Source organism: Triticum aestivum, chromosome 6B, assembly GCF_018294505.1.
Source record: "Triticum aestivum cultivar Chinese Spring chromosome 6B, IWGSC CS RefSeq v2.1, whole genome shotgun sequence".
NCBI classification, from domain to species: Eukaryota; Viridiplantae; Streptophyta; class Magnoliopsida; order Poales; family Poaceae; genus Triticum; species Triticum aestivum.
The window spans coordinates 4,336,905-4,356,852 of record NC_057810.1 but is presented as its reverse complement, the minus strand read 5'-3'; the positions used below and the strand labels follow the sequence as shown (position 1 = coordinate 4,356,852).

Here is a 19,948-nt window from a genome sequence, read left to right as displayed (position 1 = left end):
ATTTTTGATGTCGATATAGCCGACCCTTATCTCATGAAGGAGAAACACCTAAAAATGAGGAAGGGAAGCAGTGCTTGAAGAGTTATCTTCTGAATTTAATACAACAAAACACGCTTAAAAACTTCCTCGTGCCGTACCAACCCATGTTCACTAATATCCGAAGACTGGTTTTGCAACCTGTCATTTTTAACATTTTGTTTGTACTTTGACCAACTGTTAGACTTCTATACTTATTTATAAGCTTTTTATAAATAAGAGCCATACAAAATATTTTTTTAAATATAAATATGATAATTAGTCAGATCACACGTTGTTAAAATTTTAGTAATAATATTATTTATGATATTGTTTTAATATCTATCATTAAAAATTACATGTGCCCAGTACTAAATTTAAATCATATTTGGAATGAAAGTTACATGATTTTGCATTTGATTACATCGTGCCTTAAAATACAATTGAACCAAATCACTATACTGTGGGTAAGATACTGAAACATAAAGTTGCATGGGTTCATAGATTAATTTGTCATACTTACATGACTATAGAGTATATATGTATGTGTTTATCCTTTAAACATATGGTCTCATAAATATCTTGACAATAGTTTCTAGTTTATTATTAGGTATATGCAAATAGAATATCTAGAAACATTTAAAATATTTAGGAGGAGCTTGGTATCAAATCATTAACATGATGATTTATTCTTTTGTTTCAAATGTTATAAAAGATTATAATACGTTGTTACATGTAGTTGCTCTATATTTGATAATCAATTACAGTCGATGTAGCTAATACAGCTTTGTGTAGAACATGTAGGGTGTTCATTAGAGATACTACCAATCTAGCTAAACAAGCAGCCTTGATTTTGAGCTAGGATTTTCCATTCTTGGAGGCGACATCTCCAGGTGGAGGTAATGTTGTGCGGACTATAATTGTTGGTCAGTTCTTCATAGCCAGTACCAAAAGGCAGTTACACTTGCGTCAAAAGAAGAGAAAAATCAACCAATCTGTGGTGGGATGGTCAGAGAGACAATGGTATGCCCACCCCATCAGGGTTCATGTCTTCGTGCTCGCATTACTCCTAGATTTATTTCAAGATTTTCGACGATGCGCTTTCAGTGAGAGGAGACGCTCCTGTTGACGACGAGGCGCCTACGCTGACTTCGTAAATCTCAAGATGATATGCCAGTTCAGTCTTCCGAAGGTAGGGTATGTGTGCGCGCGTTCTTAGAGGTGAGTGTGCGTCTGTGTTAAAAGTTACTGTTGATGAAGCTGTCACATGAGGAAAACCCTATTCGCCGCATTTTGCGGCGAATTGACGAGGCTCCGCACACTCCCGGGACGATTTGGGCCAGCCCAGTTGCGGTTACCACCTGTTTTGGATACCTTTTAGGAGGTTCCCTGAACCGTTTTTTTTTTCGGTTTTTATATTTGTTTTTCTTTTTTACATTATCTGTTTCAGTTTTTTTCTTTTTCCTTTTTTTGTTTTTTGTTTCTTCTTTTAGTTTTCGTTTTCAAGTTAATGTATCTTTTCAACAAATTTTATTTGTTTGGTATTTTATTTCTTTTTCTTTTCTTCTCTTATTTCCATACTTTTTTCAAAATATTCAAGTTTTGTTCATGTTTCCAAAAAATGTTCAGCTTTCGAAACAATGTTCTCAAATTCAGAAAATTTTCTCATTACACAAAAAGTTCAAAACTTTCGAAATTCAGAAAATGTACCGGATTTCAATTTTTTTTGTTCATTTATTAAAAAAATTGACACTTGCAACTTTGTTAGGATTTTTTTTAAAATTGCTCTCTATTTGAAAATTTGTTCTCAAGATTCAAGAAAGGTTCATGCATCAAAAAATTTGTTCGGGCTTCGAAATTTGTTCTCTGTTTCTTTTCTTTATGTTTTTTATTTCAAAATTTCACAACTTCGCAAAATTTGTTCGCAAATTTAAGAAAAATGTTTTTTTTCAATTTTTGTTCGTGAGTTTCAATAAATGTTCCTATTTCAAAATTTTCCATGTTTCCAAATTTTGTTTGCATTCAAAAAATGTTTAGGAATTTCAAAAAGTGTTCCAGCTTTCCAAATTTGTTCATGAATTTATAAAATATTCATGTTTTCCAGTTTGGTTCACAAATTGTAAAAATGTTCGTAAATTCCATAAATTTGTTTGGGAGTTTGAAAAAATGTTCCCGTTCCAAAATTTGTTTGCAAATTTCAAAAAATGTTCATATTTAGAAGTTTTGTTCGGTTCAAAAAAGATTTCGTTTCCAATTGTTTTTTCAAATTTTTAAAAAATGTTCATTTCTTCAAATTTTGTTCTGGGCTTTCAAAAAATGTTCACGTGCAAAAGTTGTTTGTGTTTCCAAATTTTGTTTTGAAATTTGAAAAATTGTTCTATTCAGTTTTTTGGGTAGTTTAAAAAATGTTTCCGTTCTAAAAAATATGTTCGCATCTCGAAAATTTGTTTGTGTGTTGAAAAATGTTTGAGTTTTCTAAAACTTTGTAAATAGAACTAATAATGTTCATGTTTGATAAAAAAATTCACGTTTTGTTTTTGAAGAAAAAGGTTTTGTGTTCGAAGTAGATTTGGCTTGTTGTACGGGCGTCCTAAGTTCATTTAGTTACGCAATGTTAAAGTACATAAAACGCTAGTCAGCTTGATTGGCAAGGAGGACGCAGTCGCAGTCGTTTGGTCGCCAGTTCGATTCCCGGCATCGCGCCTGGCTCATTATTTGCTTCCCTTTTTTCTCACGCGGTACAACTAGATGGGCCGGCCCAGTCAGGCTGCCTCCCTTGCGTTGCGACACCAATTTGACGCAAGGAGCGTCCAGTAGGAGCTCCCATCACATGAAACATGAACTAGAGGGGAAATTGTTGCTTTCATTCTAGGCCCATCTACTAACTAAGCCCATCCAACCAATGCAAATATGATGATAAGGATCCTAAGCCCAACATAATTCAGCGTCGTTGTTGGGCCAACCGAGACTTTTTAGTTTTGTGCTGCAACAGTTTTTACACGTGGGATTAAATCATTCATGCTGATGTAAGAGTAATAACTAATTAAGGAGTACTTCTCGGGAGCTCTCCCAAGGGTCACTTGGAGTGGTCTAGGAGCGCACCAGTTGATGCCCTCCGGCCGCCGCCACGAATCGTATTTTGGACGCTCCCTTTGGATTTGTTGTTGGGCCAACCGAGACTTTTTAGTTTTCTGCTGCAACAGTTTTTGCACGTGGGATTAAATCATTCATGCTGACGTGAGAGTAATAACTAATTAAGGAGTACTTCTTAGGAGCTCTCCCAAGGGTCATTTGGAGTGGTCTAGGAGCGCACCAGTTGACGCCCTCCGGCCGCCGCCACGAGTCGTGTTCTGGACGCTTCCTTTGGATTATTTTTTTTGTAAGTGTTTTTGGCTCTTAGATGATTTTTTTCAGTTTTTGTTTGGCCTCTCGGTTTTCCTCAGCTTTCGGGCCAAAAGAAATTCAGCAACTTCTTTTTTCAAAAGAACACGTTTTTTTTGTGAGAGGCGCAAATTTACTCCCCGTGTAGGCACAGATTTGCTTACGGAAGAGGCACGCACATATCTCTGCGAAAGGGAAAAACACGTTTTATTTTCATCCGTAAGAGGCACATATTTGCTATTTTTTTTCCGACTGCGACAGGCACGGATTTGCTTCTCGTGGGCACAGATTTGCTTCAGTGAGAGGTACGAAATGAAAAAAACCGTGCTTTCTTTTTTCTTCTGTGAGAGGCACGAATTTGCTCCTCCGCAAAAAACAAAGACTCATGGAGGCACGGATTTGCTTCCGCGAGAGGCACGGTCGTGCCTGTAGGAAAGGAAAAAAACATATTTTCTGTTTTACTTTCCTTCCGCGAGAGACATGGATTTGCTTCTCATGGAGGCACCGATCTGCTTCCGCGAGAGGCACCGTCGTGCCTCTCGGAAAGGGAAAACGTATTTTCTTTTATTTTTTCTTTGGCTCCTGGTTCGAATGTTTTCCTCTGGATTTTTCCGTGAAAAAAACCTATCCACGTGGGATCTAGTTTTGGAAATCTCGATGCAAGGAATCCAACGATGAAAATAGTTCGAGATTTGGACACACGTTTGAGAGATAAAAGGTTTTGAGTAAACCGATCTATGAAAAAAAAACTCTCAGGTTGCGACAAGTGATCAGTACGCACATGCAGTGCGACACTTATCGCGACCTACTTTGGTGGGAGTGATCTTCTCATAGAATACTCTTTAATTAGTGATTCCAAAGAAGATGGGACTAAATCGAGAAATACATGATCAAAATGTTTAGAGCTGTTACGATCAGGAGTCCGATGGTTGATATGTTCGGGATGAGATCAAGCGTACTCCCTCTGATCCGATATAAATGTGCGGGAAAACAACTAAGTCTGGTACAACTCAGGCGCCGTTTGGATTAGTGTCTCAGCTCGTGTCTGGCTGGTTTAGGATACAGACATGCTTCCATCGTTTTTCATTTCATTTAGACAGGAAGCTGTAAAAACAGGTGTAAAAACATACGCCTGTTTCAAGTAGGGTCTCATAGTATACTTGGAGATAATAACACCAATGGTGTTTAAACTTATCATTGATGTTTAGTTCAGTGTCTGAACTTGAAAAATACATCGAACTGGTTCTAAAACCTGGCATGAGCGTGCAAATTCGGAGCTAATCCCATCAATAGACGTATACAGTACACTGACTACACTGACGCGGCACAGCTTCGCTGTATATTTCTTTGCCTACACACATGTGTATGAACTGTGGGTCCAACATGTCGGCAAGAAGGGAAAATTACAACTAAAAAATGCATCTGCTCATAATCGAAAGGGCAACCTCGCACTAGGCGAGCTTGCTGTGTTAGGAGATTGGTGGGTATTGACCCAAACGTATGTTCAGAACTGAAAATCGTAAAAAAAATCCCTTCTTTATAATGACAGGAGCATAACACATTTGTATTCACTGGGCCTGCCGAGCTTTGTTAAAATGTCATGCCAATAAAACAAAAATTACTAACTTGGAAAATAGCCTGCAGTTAGCTGAAACTTGTCCGCACGAATAAACTATATCATTCTTTGCCAGTTTCAGGCACTAGTAGAAAAGGGGGCAATGGTCCAGGCCCGGCCAGCCCATTAGTCCCGGTTCAATCCAGAACCGGGACCAATGGGGGCATTGGACCCGGTTCGTGAGCCCCGGGGGCCGGCCGGGCCACGTGGGCCATTGGTCCCGGTTCGTCTGGACCTTTTGGTTCCGGTTGGTGGGACGAACCGGGACCAATGGGCCCCGCTTTTGGCCCACCACCATTGGTCCCAGTTGGTGGCATGAACCGGGACCAAAGGCTGCCTTTTAGTCCCGGTTCAAGCCACCAACCGGGACCAATTAGTTGCCTATATATACCCCTCGCCCGCGAACAGATCACTCCCAGTGCTCTGTTTTTCGTGGCTGGCGAGGGGAGAGCTTTGTGGTGCTCTAGCTCACCTCCTATGCACACGAGGTGTTCGATGGAATGCCCGAGCCACACTACTTAAGCTTTCTCCTCTCCAAGCTCGACCTCCAAGCTTCATTTTCCTCAACATTTGTCTAGGTTTAGCGGTCCGTCACGTCCCGTCCCCGTCTTCACCGCCGTCGATCGCCCGCGCCGATCTCGTCGCCGGCACCACCGTGGTGAGCCTCTTGTTCTTATCTTCTTTCTGAAAGGAAAAAATAAATTCTTACTTGTATGTTTATATAGATACTTGTATAATTTTCTTACTTTTATTATTGCATCTTATATAGTGCGATGGTTTTGGTATCCGCCCCCGTCGGCCTCGTCCTATCTATGATTCGGATGTGGTATATATTATCTTTTCATAACTATTGGTTCATTTATTGTTTATGACAATTATGCCGACCAACGTGACATAGATTTGATTTATCTAGGAGGTTGTTGAACCGGAAATTCCAACCGACCCTATTGTCGAGATGTTAAATTTAGTTGAAGAAGAAAACAATTTCTTGAAAGAAAAAATTAGAAAAATTGAGGAGGAGAAGATGATATTGGAGTTGCATGTTGCGGATGTCGTCGATGATCACAAGATCAAGATGGATGCAATGCACTTGAAGATTAGAAAGATTAGAAAATATGCCATTCATACCGAGTGTCCGTGTCAAAACCGGCGGATCTCGGGTAGGGGGTCCCGAACTGTGCGTCTAGGCGGATGGTAACAGGAGACGAGGGACACGATGTTTTACCCAGGTTCGGGCCCTCTCGATGGAGGTAAAACCCTACGTCCTGCTTGATTAATATTGATGATATGGGTAGTACAAGAGTGGATCTACCACGAGATCAAGGAGGCTAAACCCTAAAGCTAGCCTATGGTATGATTGTTGTAATGTATGTTGTGTCCTACGGACTAAAGTCCTCCGGTTTATATAGACACCGGAGGAGGCTAGGGTTACACAGAGTCGGTTACAATGGTAGGAGATCTACATATCCGTATCGCCAAGCTTGCCTTCCACGCCAAGGAAAGTCCCATCCGGACACGGGACGGAGTCTTCAATCTTGTATCTTCATAGTCTTGGAGTCCGGCGGACGATGATAGTCCGGCTGTCCGGACACCCCCTAGTCCAGGACTCCCTCAGTAGCCCCTAAACCAGGCTTCAATGACGATAAGTCCGGCGCGCATAATGTTCGGCATTGCAAGGCGGGTTCCTCCCTTGAATAATCCAGAGAAGATCATGAACACCAGGATAGTGTCCGGCTCTGCAAAATAAATTCCACATTCCACCGTAGAGAGAATAAAATGTACACCAGTCCAATCTGCTGACGTATTATGCGGCATGACATCACGCCGCTACCAAGCCCTTGTTTGAATGGTTTTTTTACTATACCACCTCAGCACGTTTAGCGAAGCGGTTTCCTTGGCACGTCTTGTCGAAGCAGAGATCGTGTTCCCCTTATTCCGGGATTCTCATCAATACGGACGTGGGTAACCCAACCGCGCCATTGATGGTGGCGCTTGGGAGATAAGCGAGTTTTACCAGGCCGGTGGGGGACGCATAGTTTTTCGTCCGCCTATATATAAGGGATAAGGATTTACCTTCTCACCTACGCCTTCTTCCTCCTTTGCTTATCCATCTCCACGCACTCAAGCTCCAACGCCCAAGCTCGCGCATCTCGCCTCGACCTTCTCCGAATATGTCCGGAGCGGGAGGCAAATGGTTGGCCTCCACCGTTAAGGAGGAGCACATCACCAAGCTGCGCAGCGCCGGATACCTCTCCGGCGATATCGCGCATCGGCTGCCCGACGAGGGGCAGCTCATCCCTACCCCTGGGCCCCATGAGAGGGTTGTCTTTCTCCCCCACTTCCTCCGCGGATTGGGCTTCCCACTCCACCCATTCGTCCGGGGGCTCATGTTTTACTACGGCCTGGATTTCCACGATCTGGCGCCGAACTTCATCCTCAACATCTCGGCTTTTATCGTCGTGTGCGAGGCCTTCCTCTGCATCCGGCCCCACTTCGGCCTGTGGCTCAAGACCTTCAACGTCAAGCCGAAGGTTGTGAAGGGCACGCAAGTGGAATGCGGAGGCGCCATGTTGGGTAAGTTGCCCAACGTCCTTTGGCTCGAAGGGGCCTTCATGGACTCCGTCAAGGGGTGGCAATCGGGGTGGTTCTACATCACCGAGCCGCGCAAACCCACATGGGCGGCGGCCCCCGAGTTTAGATCTGGCATCCCCACGCAGCTCACCTCCTGGAAAGAGAAGGGCTTGCTGTGGGGCAATCCAAAGGAGCTGACGGGACTCCGAGCCTGCATCCAGAAGCTGGTGAGCAATAAGCTCAGGCTCGTCGACGTGGTCCAAGTCATGCTCATCCGCCAGATTCTCCCATGCCAAGAACAGGCATTCAATCTGTGGGAGTTCAATCCGGAACAGCACCAGGCGCTGAGCGGGCTCTTCGATACGACATACGAAGGCGCCTGGAGGGTGCTGTTTAAGGGCGCCAAAGCCCCCGCATCCGCGACGGAAGATCGCGGGTTTTGCTCGCAGCATCCAGCTGATGAGGTAAGTGATTCGACCCCTTTACAGGACACTTGTGGTAATTAAACTAATTCTGAGAGGGTTTCAACCTCTCTTTTCCTTTGACAGGAACGGATGGAGAAGGCCAAGCAGCTCATAAGCCTGGCTCCCATGCCAGAAGACCCAGTGGACACCCGTTTAGCGGGGCTGCTGGTTCCGGCACCGCACATGGTGCCGGAGAAGAAGGCCAAGAAGGTGGCCGCGGGGACTCGGAAGAGTTCCCGCAATCAGGCGTCTGACAACGAGGCGGACTCCTCCCCCGAAGACGAGGAGGAGGAAGAGGACTCTCTCCCGGAGGAGGGAGAGAAGAAGAGGAAGGCTTCCCCAATAGGGGAGGCCGAAGGGTCCAAGAGGGGGAGGACTATCCCCCCGGACAGTTTCGCCAACACCACCGTGGGCGAGGAGGAGTGGCCTTTAAGGGCCAGGCGTCCGGCGAGATCGTAAGTATCCGGATCCTTGATATGCAACTTCTTTCGTGTCGCGTAGTGTCCTTCTAATGCCGCATTCTGTCCGTAGTCCGGCCGATGATGATCTCCCCGCTTCATCGAGCGGGTCGTTGGCCCCGTCGGATGTGGATTCACTTCCGACGGCCTCTACCCCCCGCACCAACGAGGACGCCGAGGTGGGATCCCAAAGAGGGACCCATCAGGAGGAGGCTCCGGAGGCGCCGTCAGGATGCCTCCCGGACTTTGTGCCGGACTCTACATCGGAACCCGCAGTGGTTCCAGAGTCCGGCGGGCAGCCCCTTCGAAAGAAGGGCAAGACCGTGACACCGGCGACCTCCGTCTAACCGGAGGCGCCGGATAACTTGTTGGAGGCGCTTAAAGGCGCTTCCATCGAGGAAGAACACCGCACTATCATGAGTGCGGTGATTCAAAAGGTTTAGCTTGCCAAGAGCGGGCTGACCGAAGCCTGCAGCAGCCTTCTAACAGGCTTTGAGGTAAGAAGTTAAAATTATGTAATGTAATACCGCATAGACAGTAGCCCCTGATGCTCAGTTCGGTGTTCGGAAAGAAAAACCAGACTGAGGATCTAACAAGATATACGCAGGGTTGCTTAAAATATGTCAATATGGGTTTGCAGGCTGCGCTGCTGACCTCTTCCGCACTGACGGCGGAGGTCGATGTGTTGAAGCAGGATCTCGAGCGGTCCGACCAAGAGCTCGGCCATGCCAAGAAGCAGCTCGAGGACAAAGAAGGTGAGTAACACCACTTTGAATAATTACCTTACAGAAAAGGATTTTGGTTGCAATAAAATGAACAAGGATAATATGGGTATTGCAGGGGCCACGAACGAGGTGGCAGCCCTGAAGGAGGCTGTGTCCGCGGCCGAACGCAGTACAGCCGCGGAACGGGCCGAGCGAGAAAAGCAGGAGGCACGGGTGGCAGAAGTACGGCAAGAGCTCCAGGCTCTCATGGAGAAGCATGAGAGTTTGGAGCGTGACTCCAAGACTCGAGAGTCCGAGCTTGCCTCGGCTCTCAAAAGTGCCAAAGCCGCCAAGGCCGAGGCCCATAAGGCCCTTCAGGAGGTTGAGGATGTGAAGAAAATAGCGGCGGGTAAGGCATTTTTCATGCAAAGCAAGCATGTTAATATAAACTACCTTACACTTACTCGCATTCGGAGCTCTCCAGGGGCGTTTGCAGATCTGCCACGTAGTGCGTCCGATGCCGCCGCATTCTATCGTGGCGAGGAGGGGAGCTCGACGGAGAAAGTCTTCTGGTCTCAGTACGCTGAGGCCGGACATCCGGTGCCCCCAAGCGACCAGCTGAAGCAGCTGGTCGAACTCCACAAGGTAGATGAGGAGGCCATGAAAGGCCTTATAGTCCGGCTGTGGCCTGGACAGGCCATGCCTGGGAGCTACTTTGGCCTCGTGCGGCGGCTGGTGGATGCATGCCCCTGGGTGGAGGTCATCAAGCGCTCCGCCTATATTGAAGGTGCTCGTCGGGCCCTTGCCCGCACAAAGGTGCATTGGGGCAGGTTGGATGCGGAGAAGCTTCTCGCGGACCCACCGCCACCGGGCAAGGAGTATCGCACGCCCGAAATGTATTATAAAACTGTCCTGAAGGGAGCCCGCGATATTGCGGATGAGTGCCCCAGAAATGTAATCTTTGAGTAAACTTGCTATGTATTATCCTGTGCGCTGAAACTTTGTTCATGTGCGCCTTAAGCAACGCTTGTTTAATTTAAAATATTACCTTCTGTGCGGCCGTATATAAAATCTAAGAGATGGCAAGTCGTTGACTTCAGCCCCCAAGCCACGAGTGCTGGGGTGTTCGGAATAAACTGGAGCACTCTTGTTCCCATTTTTGGGTCCATCTAGAGAGGCGTTCAACACAACGAACAAGGCAACCGGACTTATAATGCTTGAACAGTCTCACTTAGCCATAGAATTCTATAATTTTAAATTTCGGCGAAGCCCCTGGTATTCGAAAGACCGAATCCGGGGCGTTATCCACGCCTTCGTCGGACATGGTCCGGAACTTCGCTCGAAGCGGCGTGAGTCTTTAAGGACCCGAAAAGACCTCTCGAACAGCGACCAGTCTCTCGCCTTATCATGCCAGTCAGTTTTAGCTTTCTCCACTGAGGCGCTCTCCCGGCTCAACCGGGGCGCAATCGCAGTGGTTCTCCCAGTGCCACCTTAGCCGACAGAACGGAACGTAAGGCACCAAAACGTGGGAGTCGGGCAAACCCAACTATTGACCCAAGACATGATTCGGAGCCGATTCATATAATGCTATAAGTTCGGGGTGCCGCACTTATGAAAGTGTTCGGACTTATCACACCATAGTGTGGGGAACATAAGCTCCTGGTGTATTAGGCCGTACCGAAATGTACGGATGCAAGATGTCATGTAATGCACATATATATATAAAAGTAATGCAATTGCCGTCGAAAAGTGCTGCATTGTTTATTAAAGAGGGTCTGCTATGAGTGCGGACTGATACAAATAGTGCGGTAAGCAAGGGATTTGGACTAATTAAACATGTCCCCCTCCAGGGGTGAGCTACGGACTTGGTGTATATAATGGAATTTAATGCTCGTAATTGAGACCACCTGGGTGTTCGTCGCAGCCTTCTCTCGTCCCTGACTGTTGCATCATGAGTTCGGTAGGTTCACCGCCGGACAGGGCCTCTGGTTAACGGAGTCCTGTGTACACAAAGAAGGAAAATAATAATAAATAAAAAAAGGGGGCACACTTGCGAGCCCCTGGTGTGGTCGAGCCACACTCTGGGTCCATTGCGATCGTGCCCCTTCCCCTGCGCCCATGGTCTCTCCAAAGCGTAATGATGTACGCGGAGGGTTGTTCTTGCAATCATGCGCGGGCGGGGGTTGGGGCCGCATTGCTACGCGTGCTCTGATCGCGCCAGGTGGTCTTGGTTGGTATTGCTTCGGGCGCGTTTTACTGTATCCGGCCGTTTAACGGCCGGACTCGAGAATTGCCTTAGAAGGCTGCTCTGTACTTCTGCCGCGAGAGCCGCTGTATGTTCCTCCGTTCGGAGGGAGCGTTCCGTATTCCCATTGATCGTGATGACTCCACGAGGGCCTGGCATCTTGAGCTTGAGGTATGCATAATGCGGCACCGCGTTGAATTTTACAAACGCGGTTCGTCCGAGCAGAGCGTGATAGCCGCTGCGAAACGGGACTATGTCGAAGATTAACTCCTCGCTCCGGAAATTGTCCGGTGATCTGAAGACCACTTCCAGTGTGACTGAGCCTGTACAGTTGGCTTCCACACCTGGTATGACACCTTTAAAGGTTGTCTTTGTGGGTTTAATCCTTGAGGGGTCTATGCCCATCTTGCGCACTATATCCTGATAAAGAAGGTTCAGGCTACTACCGCCGTCCATCAGGACTCTCGTGAGGTGAAATCCATCGACGATTGGGTCTAAGACCAATGCGGCGAATCCGCCATGGCGTATGCTGGTCGGATGGTCTCTTCGATCGAAAGTGATCAGACAAGAGGACCATGGATTGAACTTCGGGGCGACTGGCTCCATCGGGTAGACGTCCCTTAGTGCACGCTTCCTCTCCCTCTTGGGTATATGGGTTGCGTAAATCATGTTCACCGTCCGCACTTGAGGGAGGAAACCCTTCTGTCCTCTATTGTTCGGCGATCGAGTCTCTTCCTCGTCGTCGCTGTTTAGCACCTTGTCATTGTTTTTGGCAATTAACTTACCTGCCTGCTTGAACACCCAGCAATCTCTATTAGTGTGATTAGCTGGTTTTTCAGGGGTGCCATGTATCTGGCATAAGCGGTCGAGTATTCGGTCCAAATTGGACGGACCCGGAGTGGTTCTTTTGAATGGCTTCTTCCGTTGACCGGGTTTAGAGCCTCGGAATCCGGCGTTGACTGCCGTATCCTCCTTATCGTCGCCGTTAATGCGGCGTTTGTTTTTGTTTCGACGTGACCTGCCATTGTTGTCCTTAGTATCCGGACTACCAGAATTTTTACGCAGATTGTTGCTGCGAGCTAGCCAGCTATCCTTTCCTGCGCAGAAGCGGGTCATTAATGATGTGAGGGCTACCATAGATTTTGGCTTTTCCTGTCCCAGGTGCCGGGCTAGCCATTCGTCGCGGATGTTATGTTTGAAGGCTGCAAGGGCCTCTGCATCCGGACAGTCGACGATTTGGTTTTTCTTTGTCAAGAACCGTGTCTAGAATTGTCTGGCCGATTCGTCTGGCTGCTGAATGATGTGGCTTAGGTCATCGGCGTCTGGTGGTCGCACCTACGTGCCCTGGAAGTTGTCGAGGAATGCGGCTTCCAGGTCTTCCCAACACCCAATTGACTCTGCGGGGAAGCTGTTTAGCCAATGCCGAGCTGGTCCTTTAAGCTTGAGTGGGAGATACTTGATGGCATGGAGATCGTCGCCGCGGGCCATATGGATGTGGAGAAGATAATCTTCGATCCAAACGGCGGGGTCTGTTGTGCCATCGTAGGATTCGATGTTTACGGGTTTAAACCCTTCAGGGATTTGATGATCCATTACTTTGTCAGTGAAGCATAGCGGGTGTGCGGCGCCTCTGTATTGAGCAATATCACGACGCAGCTCGAGAGAGCGCTGTCTGCTGTGTTCGGCCCGGCCAGGGTTATTGTATCCAGCGCGACGGTATTCGTCGTGGGTCGTGGGGCGCCCATGTGATCCGTAGATGGATCTGGATTGCCTTGCTTTGTCCTCCAATATATCTCGCAAGTCCGGCGCGTTTCCTCTTGGCTTCGTACTTTTGGAGCGATGCCGGGGTACGGTCTTGGTTGGGGGCCTGGATGCCTCTCTGTCACGACCACAGGGTGGTCGGTCAGCCGTATCGTGCGCTGGTGATGGAGGTATGTATGCTTCCTCCTCTAATCGGGGGAACAGCTTGCGTCTTGGGTAGCTTTTGGAGGGGCGTTCGAGTTTATACTCTTCGGCCGCGAGGACCTCGGTCCATCGATCGGCCAGCAGGTGCTGGTCAGCTTGAAGCTGCTGCTGCTTTTTCTTTAGGCTGTTTGCCGTGGTGATAAGCCTGCGTTTAAAACGCTCTTGTTCGACGGGATCCTCAGGCACGACGAATTCGTTGTCGTTGAGGCTTGCCTCGTCTTCGGAGGGAAGCATATAGTTATAATCCTCAACCTCTTCGTCTGCCGCCCTCTCGTGAGGGCTTGCTTTTGTATCCTCCTGCGCTGAGTCTTGCTGGAGGGGGTTATCTTCGGCACTTTCTGGGGTGTTATTATCTCCTGTGCCGAAATCTCCATTCTTGCTCTGGCGGGATTTAGAGCGGCGCCGCTGACGGCGGCGCTTGGGCTGTTTCTTGAAAGAATCTGCCTCCGCTGTTTCTTCGCCGTCCCCGTCTTTTGGGGTGTCCACCATGTATATGTCGTATGACGAGGTGGTCTTCCAGTGCCCTGTAGGTGCTGGTTCCTGTTCGTCTCCGGCATCGTCGTCCATGGCGTCGATGTCTTCGGAGTCGTAGTCTAGCATGTCGGTTAGATCGTCGACAGTGGCTACGAAGTGGGTGGTGGGTGGGCTCTAAATTTCTTCGTCGTCCGTATCCCAACCATCCTGGCCATAGACCGGCTAGGACTCTCCCGATAACGAGAGATGCTTTAGCGAATTTAGGATGTCGCCAAAGGGCGAGTGTTGGAAGATGTTCGCGGCGGTGAATTCCATAACCGGCGCCCAATCCGAATCGATTGGTAGGGGCATGGGAGGTTCGGAGTCCGGCAAGGAGTCCGGCACCTCGGAACCATGAGTTTCGCGGGGGACAAAATTAGTATTCGGCTCCATCGCCGTGGAAGTTGAAGCCCCCGAGGTGGTGTCCATCCACCGATCCTCGATCTGGGTGATCGGCTCCGGACTAAAGGCCGAAGCGGATTCGTGTGCGGCCACCAAGGCACTGTTCGGCGGCAGAGCTAGATCATGCCGATCGTAACAGTGCGGCGCGCTTGGCTGTGGCTCGAGCCCGTCGAAGATCAAGTCTCCGTGGACGTCGGCCGTGAAGTTTAGACTTCCGAATCTGACCTGACGGCCAGGGGCGTAGCTTTCGATCTGCTCCAGATGGCCAAGCGAATTAGCCCGCAGTGTGAAGCCGCCGAATACGAAGATCTGTCTGGGGAGAAAAGTCTCACCCTGGGCAGCGTAGTTGGTTGAAGATGCCATCGAGCCTATCGGTGACGACACAGAGGAACTCTCAATGAAAGCACCAATGTCGGAGTCAAAACCGGCGGATCTCAGGTAGGGGGTCCCGAACTGTGCGTCTAGGCGGATGGTAACAGGAGACGAGGGACACGATGTTTTACCCAGGTTCGGGCCCTCTCGATGGAGGTAAAACCCTACGTCCTGCTTGATTAATATTGATGATATGGGTAGTACAAGAGTGGATCTACCACGAGATCAAGGAGGCTAAACCCTAAAGCTAGCCTATGGTATGATTGTTGTAATGTATGTTGTGTCCTATGGACTAAAGCCCTCCGGTTTATATAGACACCGGAGGAGGCTAGGGTTACACAGAGTCGGTTACAATGGTAGGAGATCTACATATCCGTATCGCCAAGCTTGCCTTCCACGCCAAGGAAAGTCCCATCCGGACACGGGACGGAGTCTTCAATCTTGTATCTTCGTAGTCTTGGAGTCCGGCGGACGATGATAGTCCGGCTGTCCGGACACCCCCTAGTCCAGGACTCCCTCACCGAGGCTTGGTATCATTATGCCGTTGGATCAGTTGTTACATTGGTTGCGATTATGATCGCATTTGTTTCCGCATTGAAATGTTTTACATAGTTTCAGTGTATGGTTTAATTAATTTAGATGCTCTGCAGAGCTTTATGTTGTTAGATGAGAACTATGTATGTACTTTGGTTTTAATGTGATGATGAACTTCTATTAATTTGGTCACTTAATTATCTATTCATGATGTTCTGTAATGATTTTTGACACACTTAATTATATATAATGCACGCAGATGAACCGGCAATGGATGTACAGTTCAAGACACACCTCCGAGTACATTAAGGGCGTGCATGATTTTCTCAAAGTGGCTGAGGCAAACAAGCAGAATGGTTTTATGTGTTGTCCATGCCCTATATGTGGGAATACGAAGTCTTATTCTGACCGGAAAATCCTCCACACCCACCTGCTTTACAAGGGTTTCATGCCACACTATAATGTTTGGACGAGGTACGGAGAAATAGGGGTTATGATGGAAGACGGCGAAGACGAAGAGTACGATGACAACTATGTGCCCCCTGAATACGGTGATGCTACTGAACATCAAGAGGAACCAGACGATGTGCACGATGATGCTGCAACGGGCGAAGCTGCTGAAGATCAAGAGGAACCAGACGATGTGCCCGATGATGATGATCTCCGCCGGGTCATTGTCGATGCAAGGACGCAATGCGAAAGTCAAAAGAAGAAGCTGAAGTTCGATTGCATGTTAGAGGACCACAAAAAAGGGTTGTACCCCAATTGCGAAGATGGCAACACAAAGCTCGGTACCGTACTGGAATTGCTGCAGTGGAAGGCAGAGAATGCTGTGCCTGACAATGGATTTGAGAAGCTACTGAAAATATTGAAGAAGAAGCTTCCAAAGGATAACGAATTGCCCGACAGTACATACGCAGCAAAGAAGGTTGTATGCCCTCTAGGATTGGAGGTGCAGAAGATACATGCATGCCCTAATGACTGCATCCTCCACCGCGGCGCGTACAAGGATCTGAACGCATGCCCGGTATGCGGTGCATTACGGTATAAGATCAGACGAGATGACCCTGGTGATGTTGACGGCGAGCCCCCCAGGAAGAGGGTTCCTGCGAAGGTGATGTGGTATGCTCCTATAATACCACGGTTGAAACGTCTGTTCAGAAACGGAGAGCATGCTAAGTTGATGCGATGGCACAGTGAGGACCGTAAGAAAGACGGGAAGTTAAGAGCACCCCCTGACGGGTCGCAGTGGAGAAAAATCGAGAGAAAGTACTGGGATGAGTTTGCAAGTGAGCCAAGGAACGTATGGTTTGCTTTAAGCGCGGATGGCATTAATCCTTTCGGGGAGCAGAGCAGAAATCATAACACCTGGCCCGTGACTCTATGTATGTATAACCTTCCTCCTTGGATGTGCCTGAAGCGGAAGTTCATTATGATGCCAGTTCTCATCCAAGGCCCTAAGCAACCCGGTAACGACATTGATGTGTACCTAAGGCATTGCTATGGAATGGAAACGGTGTACGTATGTGGGATGAGCACAAACAAGAGGAATTTAACCTAAAGGCATTGCTGTTCGTGACCATCAACGATTGGCCCGCTCTTAGTAACCTTTCAGGACAGACAAACAAGGGATACCACGCATGCACGCACTGTTTACTTGACACCGATAGTATATACCTGGCAAGCTGCAGGAAGAATGTGTACCTGGGCCATCGTCGATTTCTTCCGACCAACCATCAATGTCGAAAGAAAGGCAAGCACTTCAAAGGCGAGGCAGATCACCGGAAGAAGCCTGCCATGCATACCGGTGATCACGTACTTGCTATGGTCAATGGTTTACACATAATCTTTGGAAAGGGTCCCGGCGGACTAGCTGTTCCGAGTGACGCTGGGGGACACGCACCCATGTGGAAGAAGAAATCTATAATTTGGGACCTACCCTACTGGAAAGACCTAGAGGTCCGCTCTTCGATCGACGTGATGCACGTGACGAAGAACCTTTGCGTGAACCTGCTAGGCTTCTTGGGCGTGTATGGGAAGACAAAAGATACTGCTGAGGCACGGGAGGACCTGCAACGTTTGCACGAAAAAGATGGCATGCCGCCAAAGCAGTATGAAGGTCCTGCCAGCTATGCTCTTACCAAAGAAGAGAAGGAAATCTTCTTTGAGTGCCTGCTTAGTATGAAGGTCCCGACTGGCTTCTCGTCGAATATAAAAGGAATAATAAATATGGCTGAGAAAAAGTTTCAGAACCTAAAGTCTCATGACTGCCACGTGATTACGAAGCAACTACTTCCGGTTGCATTGAGGGGGCTTCTACCGGAAAACGTCCGATTAGCCATTGTGAAGCTATGTGCATTCCTCAATGCAATCTCTCAGAAGGTGATCGATCCAGAAATCATACCAAGGCTAAGGAGTGATGTGGTGCAATGTCTTGTCAGTTTCGAGCTGGTGTTCCCACCATCCTTCTTCAATATCATGACGCACGTCCTAATTCATCTAGTTGACGAGATTGTCATTCTGGGCCCCGTATTTCTACACAATATGTACCCCTTTGAGAGGTTCATGGGAGTCCTAAAGAAATATGTCCGTAACCGCGCTAGGCCAGAAGGAAGCATCTCCATGGGCCATCAAACAGAGGATGTCATCGGGTTTTGTGTTGACTTCATTCCTGGCCTTAAGAAGATAGGTCTCCCTAAATCGCGGTATAAGGGGAGACTGACTGGAAAAGGCACGCTTGGAAGGGACTCAATAATATGCAGGGACGATATTCTTGGTCTCAAGCACACTACATAGTTCTACAGAACTCTACCTTGGTGACCCCGTATGTCGATGAACACAAGAACAGTCTGCGCTCCAAACACCCGGAGCAGTGCGACGACTGGATTACATGTGAACACATCAGGACTTTCAGCAATTGGTTGGAAGCACGTATCAGAGGTGACAATACTGTTTGTGATGAGCTGTACTTGTTGTCCAGGGGACCATCTTTGACTGTATTGATTTGGAAAGGATACGAGATAAATGGGAATACATTTTACACGATTGACCAAGATCAAAAGAGCACCAACCAAAACAGCGGTGTCCGCTTTGATGCAACAACCGAGAGGGGAAAGGACACATATTATGGTTACATAGTGGACATATGGGAACTTTTCTACGGACATGATTTTAAGGTCCCTTTGTTTAAGTGCAAATGGGTCAATCTGTCAGGAGGCGGGGTACAGGTAGACCCACAGTACAGAATGACAACAGTGGATCTGAAAAATCTTGGGTACACTGACGAACCGTTCGTCCTAGCCAATGATGTGGCACAAGTTATCTATGTGAAGGACATGTCTACCAGGCCGAGAAAGAGAAAAGATAAGGAAGCGAATACATCATACGATGAGCCAAAGCGCCACATAGTTCTTTCAGGAAAAAGGGACATCGTGGGAGTGGAGGACAAGACAGGCATGTCTGAAGATTATGAAAAGTTTCATGAAATTCCTCCCTTTAAAGTCAAGGCTGACCCCAGCATCCTGATAAACGATGAAGATTATCCATGGTTACGACGCAATAAGCAAATGACAGAAGCGAAGAAAAAGTGAAAACTTTCTCCCGCAACTATTATGATGATACCATTGTCCGTTTTGTACATGCACATGCTATGTGGGTCAATTTATGATACCATGCCAACTTTCAACTTTTTCAGAGTTCATTTGAAATGCTTTAATGTCTTATGGTTCGGCCCTCGTAATAATTAAAAATAGCAACAATAAGTATTTTGTTCTAAGTAGAAACAAAATAAAATAAATAAAGCAAGAAAGAAAACAAAAAACAAAAAATGTGTTTTCAAATTTAAAAACTAATGGCACTAACAGAAAGTTTATAATTTTCCTAAAACTAAAAGCAAAAAGATTAAAAAATAAAGCAAAAAACAAAAGAAAATAAATAATGCAGAAAACAAAACAAAAAAACTGGAAAAAAAATAAAAATAGCAACAATAAGTAAAGAAAACAAAAAAACAAAAAAATGCCTCCTACTGGCCCCCCACGGCCTGAATACGACATGAAACCCTACTATGGGCCAGGATTCAGGCCCGCAGTAGGCCCAGAAGGCCCATCAGGCAAAGTTTAGAAAGTAGGCCCGAAAGCCTACGGTGGAGAGGAGCCCGAGAGGGGTGCGGCAGTGGAGCTTATAAACCACTGCGCGCCCCTCTCAACTAGCGAGGTGGGACTAAACTTTGGCCCCGACGCGGGCAACACAGGGGCAGTGGTCCCGATTGGTGGCACTAACCGAGACTAAAGTGGGGGCATTGGTACCGGTTCGGGGCATTAGTACCGGTTGGAGTCACGAACCGGTACCAATGCCCACCCTTTAGTCCCGGTTGGTGCCACCAACCGGGACCAAAGGCCACCACTTCCCGCCAGGACTAAAGGGTGTATTAGTCCCGGTTGGTGCCACCAACCGGGACTAAAGGCTTTGCTATATAAGCAGCACTTAGCAGTTTCTCCAAAATCCATCCCTTTCTTCTCCGCCCGACGCCCGCTGCTCTGCCTCGTCGCCGTCGCCGCCGAGCCGTCAGGCTGCTCCACCTCGTCGTCGCCGCCGCCTCCGACGCCGTCAGGCTGGTCCACCTCACCGTCGTCGCCGCCTCTGACGCCGTCAGGCTGCTCAACTTTGCCGTCGCCGCCGCCCTCGACGCCATCTGCCCCGACGCCGGCGCC

At 47.9% G+C, this 19,948-nt stretch overlaps 1 pseudogene; it reads left to right on the top strand.

Annotated features, from left to right (window-relative positions):
• LOC123133044 (BTB/POZ and MATH domain-containing protein 3-like) overlaps window positions 1-19,948 on the top strand; it is a 67,057-nt pseudogene that overhangs the window by 4,724 nt on the left and 42,385 nt on the right.